The following is a 5,634-nucleotide window of genomic DNA, read 5'->3' as shown; positions in this document are numbered from 1 at the left end:
TCCCGCCCCGCCCCGCAGCGCTGTGCCAAGTTAAAGCGTGTATCTGTGCAGTTTGACTGCCCTGTCCTCCTCCCTCGCATCCCCAGTTGTCCAGCTGTGTGCTGTTGCCTCTCCCTCTCTTTCCCGAAGAACCTTGCCTGCCCCACAGATTAAATCCACTTCTGTTTTCTTCCCTTATGTCAGCTGCACAAAGAATGGGGCTGCAGTGCCCGCACGCTGCCATGTTTGCTCTGCCATGCCCTGCATTGTGCACGCCCGTGCCTTCTGCTCTCAGCTCTCAGGGCTTTAAAACATAATGGGAGGAGCAGGGAACTCATTCAGGGGCAGTGAGAGCAAGTTTTGGTTTGCACCCGTCTGCTGCAGCACAAAGTTCATTCAGCCTCTTTGAGGCTGCCTTGCCCGCTGAAGGACATGGCCTTCGCTCGGCCCTGAGGCATGGCAGCAGTTTCTTTTTGTGAGGGAGGATGGGGAAGTGTGAGAGTTACAAAGAAATCCCCCCACCACGCATTTGCTGCATTCATACTTCTGTGTTTATTGTACAACTATGGGATGGGTTGGGTTGGAAGGGACCCTAAGGCCCCCTCTGCTGTGACCCCTGCTGTAGGCAGGGCTGCCCCCAGCAGCTCAGGCTGCCCAGGGCCCATCCAACCATCCCCTGGGCACCTCCAGGGATGGGGTATCACAGCTCTGGGCAGCAGTGCCAGGGCCTCACCAACCTCCGAGTGAAGAATTTCTTCCTAATGTCTAACCTAAACCTCCCCTCTTTTAGTTTAAAGCCCTTCACCCTTGACCTATCACTATCTGCCCATGTAAAATTCAGTCTCCCTCCTGATCATAAGCTCCCTTCAAGTACTGGGAGGCCACAGTGAGGTTTCCCCAGAGCCTTCTCTTTGCTATGCTGAACAAGCGCAGATCCCTCAGCCTGCCTTCATAGGAGAGGTGCTCCAGCCCTCTGAGCATCTTCATGCCCTCCTCTGGACCCACCAAAAGCTCTGTATCCTTCCTATACTGCCACGTCCCCACCTGACATCATGTGGACTATGAGGCTTGGAGCCTGACTTACAGCACAGAAATGCTGCTCTGGCTCCGCTTGGACACCTGCTTCTTCCAGGACTTCTGCTTGCTAGGAGCATCTCAGATTTGCATCGATAATTTGTTTGAAGTGATGACTTCAAAGGCACTTCCTGCTTCTTCAGGTTGGTGTGCCTGCCTAAACAGCTCCCACATGGTAACTTTCTGCTTGTGTCAGTGCACATCTGCTACATCTGATCTCTTCCCTCACTCCGGGCAAAGTCACAAGGGATCCTGTACAGTGCGTGATCTTTACCATTTCTATACCTGACACCTCGGCTCTCCCTCATATCTTGGGGTATCAATTATATTCATATTTGTATCTCAGAAAGTTACAGAAGCCCAAAACTGCTTGAGATGGTTCTGCCAAAACAGGACAGTGTATATTCTGCCAGTTCAGCTTTGTCACTTAAGGGTGACATTTCCTAAACTTCTAAATGATACAGCTAGAAAAGCAGACCCCAAATCAGCCTGGTTTCAAAACCTGTGCAGAGGAACCTCCTCAAGAATGGGTAAATCAAACAGGAGTAAAGCAAATGTGGTCTCCCTCAGCAATTGTGCCAGGCATTTAGCAGAGCCATCTCTATATGCTCAAGCAAGAGGGAGCTTATCTGTGGACTTTCTATTCTCAACACTGGATGAAGGATAAAACCAGCACTTTCTCTATTGGAGTGAATCTTGCATTTTTAAGAGATAACTTACCTCCTTTTCTCCATGGGTAATAGAAATCCCTTACAGAAAATAATAGCAATTTCCTAAATAAGACCAAGTCAATTGTTTCTGTTGTGCACAAACAAAAAGATTCATGCATTTTAGTAGATAGCCCACTATGTAATCTGCCAGGCTGAATTACCCAGAGATACTTTGTTTTGAAAGGAGCGCAGAAATCCTGCAGGTTTAATTGCCAATAAATCAGCATGACCTCCACTCCCTGACACTTTTTTTTTTCCCCACAATGATCTTTTCAAGCAGAAAATGAAGAGACTGATTTTTACAGTGTGTGCATACTGCCTTTAGTGAGATAAGAGCGATGGCACACATGCAGGTTCCTCCATTAAAAGCCATGCTAGATAATGAAGGACTCAATCAATGGTGTGTTCTGTTTGCTTCCTGTTTATTTTCACCCTGTATTATGGTGCTCACTTCTAGTTACAATCAGGGGAGCACTTGCTTGTTTAACAATTGGCTTTCAACTTGTTGCGTTTGTGTATCCTGTACTACTTGAAATGAATCTGTGGTCCATTTTTATAGTGACATGTAAAATCTGAAGGCAGGTGGCAATAGGTCAAGCTCCCACCTGGATCTGAATATCTGACTAAACATTCTGCTGTTAAAAGAGATCTTGAGGATTTTAAAGGGAAGTATTTTGTTTTGGTCTTAGTACATAATGCTCATTACAGAGCTTCTCTGTCACAAAGGTTTCATGGACTTACATAATTATTCAGAATAACAGGTATGAATTAAAGTCCAATGGGGGGAAAAAAATAAAAGGAAAAAAGAGAAGAAAGCAAGCTACCCCTAGCCTTACTGCACGGTGTAAGTTTTACTTCTATACAAGCTTTATTTATGCAACCTTTAACCTAAATACCTTCAAATACAGTGTCTGAGGCAGCTGGTTCTTAGAAGCTCCTCTAAAAGATAGGTGGGTTAATAAGGGGAGGGACCGAGAGGGGACAGGGGAACGACATCACTGCACAGTAGTGGGCTGGGGTTCAGCATCTCTGCAGTAATCCCCAAAGAGATTTGCTTTCAATTCTGCTAATGTGTTTTTGGCTGAATTAGGGACAGAACAGAAGAGCTGTTGCTTTGCTGTCAGACATCTTTGGGCTTGCCTCAGATAGGTCAGTGAGCCCGAGATGATGCCTTCCTAGCTGTATGGGAACTGTTGTGTTATGACTTGAACCACTGATTGATCCCCTGGGGAAAGGACTGGGTCAGCCCTGGGAGCACAGGTGAAGGCAATTCACCTGTTTGACTGGAAGGGGCACAGCCTGGCTGCACCTTTCTTACACCTCACTTAAGGGCTGGCTGCCACTGCCACAGGACTACAAATACCTCATGTATTTTATATGTGAGGCTCTCTGTGCAACACTTTCACATCAACTATTGTAAGTATGGTAAACCATACTAATAAATTTCATTTCAAATCAAAAGGTTGTTATACAGTTATGCTCTCCCTGGTATCAAATGACCTAGGCAGTCCAGGGTAGTGGTTCCAAGGACTGTATGTAATGATAAGAGCTCTTAAAAGAGCAATATTGAATTCTTGGTCCTCTCAGTCCAGAGCACGCAAGGATAGAGATGTATTAATAAATACAGTTTTGCAGCCTGTTTGCAAGAAAGTTACCATTGCTCTGAGTTTCACACACAAAGTAACTTGAAATTTTCTTCACGCAAGAGAAATCAAGGTGTGTTGTCTTTGTAGGAGGCCAATAGCAGCGGCTGATTTCATACCAGTAAAACAGTTTTTGATGATCTCTTCAAGCATGCTGAAGAAAGTCAGCCTCACTTAGATGCTATTCCAGCATCAAGCTGAAACATTCACATCCTGTTCTAGTCAAGAACTTCAAACAGATCCCACGTCTGAAAACATTAAGAAAAATACTTGTCAAGGAACTTTTCTCTGGTTGTTGAATGTCTTTGACAACCAAAACCACTTTTTCTCTAAACTTTTTCTCTTTGCTAATGAACTCTGAAATCCTTATCACCACGTGTCTGGGGGCTGGCAGGTCTCCTGCTGATTGTTTCTTAGCGGCTGATGTGTAGAAATTAAATGAAGGCATACCAAGTAGATAAACGTAACAGCTTGTGACCTTGCCATCATCCAGGGATGAAAGACACTGGAGAAAAGGGTAACTGAAAGTCATCTTTATTCTCTAAACAAAAAATAATTCATTCCTTCGTTGTCTGGGTAAGATGTGCAGGGCTGAAGGACCAACTGCATTGAAAATCCCAGCTGTGGAATTAAACTTGCTCTCTTCAGTGCCCTAGAACTGGATCTAATCTTGTGAGTAAGAGCAGGAGATGGATGAGGCCTTAGAAGACCAGCCTGGACTCAGACGTCCCGTTGATTACCACCTTATTTGGAGAGAAGAAAGACTATTCAGCACCATCTGGTGCATTTCTCTGTTGCATTCAGATAGGTGCCTTCCAGTTGATTAAGAGCAGCATAATGATCACACAGCATTTTATTCAGTTGATATATTCATGTACTCACTGTGGCCAGCAAACCTTATGCCATTAATGGCCATGGTTGAGCACAGGAAACCTTTTCTTTTGAAGTCAGTCCTAGGCACATCACAAAACCCACCAAACAGGGGTAATCAAGGTTTTAATCCACTTCACTATTAAAGTTCCAACAGCTTGTTCTCTGACATCAAACCTGTTGATCGTGGATCTACTGGGTGTCACTGAGCACAGGGCATATTGAACACGCAACAGAGAAAAAGAGGAGAAAAATCTGTGAGATTCAGTTATGAGCCTGTCACCACCCTAATTTGGCTAATTGGAGCTGTTCTGTCCAAGGATTATACCACAGAGTTCATTAAAACATCAGAAATCAGTGATGTATACTCTCTATTATGTCTATACTATTTTTGCTTTTCAAAAATGAAGTGTTTTCTTCTTGTATGAAACTTCATGGGAAAGATTTTCTCTGTCTCCCACTAGAATTGAAGTTTGAGATGATTTAAAGTGGAACTAATATTCCTTCAACCTTGCTACAGCCACATATTGCAATTTGCTAAAATGACCATAGTCAAAGCACCTATCACTGAACATTTTACTTAACAACCAAATTCTGCACTTGCATGCAGCATTGGTTACAGCTCAGCAGCAGTTTGCAGCTCTTTTTATCCCTGACTGAGTTTTTCTCTAAGTGCCACTCAAAATACCCTACATGTTTGGGAACATCTGTGTCATGTTCAGGTGAAATAACTGGGGATACAATAAGGTGAAGAATAGCAAAGAGGAATAGCTAGGCTCAATCACAGTAATTTTTATCCAAGTGAATTTTCCAGTACTTTGTTGGGCATCTTTCTTAATTTAGGATTTGGCCTCAGATTAATTTTCCTTCATACAGTCTGTGGCCAATGTCTGCAGTTGGACACACTAAGTCAAAAGCAGCTTCTGCACAGGTACTCACCACGTGCAATACGAACTGCTTCTGCCAGCACCATGGGCCTTTCCCTAACCCTTGCAAGAAGGGAGAAGGGACCAGAAGGGAGTTCAGGCTCCAGCACAGTTGTTCCCACCTGGTTAGAACCCGGGCTCCCAGGTCTTTTTCTCCAGGGAGATGCTCTAAAACCCACCAGTGCTCATCTGCAGAGAAGAAAGCACCGCTGTGATCCCACTTGGCAGAGCACCTGTGCTCTCTATTAGCAAATCTGGTCATAAGCCTGTGTGCTCTGCCTGCTCAGAACACTTCTACTGCTTCCCATGGCCACCTTCTGTTGTATTGCTCTCATTCCTTTCAAAGTAACTCCAGATTTACAGCAGTGTAGCTTAGATCAAAATCAGGCCCTGGCTCATATTCCAGCAATTCTCTTCCATAGATCATCGTAC

The sequence above is a fragment of the Coturnix japonica genome, chromosome 3, assembly GCF_001577835.2.
Source record: "Coturnix japonica isolate 7356 chromosome 3, Coturnix japonica 2.1, whole genome shotgun sequence".
Taxonomy (NCBI): domain Eukaryota; kingdom Metazoa; phylum Chordata; class Aves; order Galliformes; family Phasianidae; genus Coturnix; species Coturnix japonica.
The sequence above is the reverse complement of the archived record's forward strand: the minus strand, read 5'-3'. Positions refer to the sequence as shown.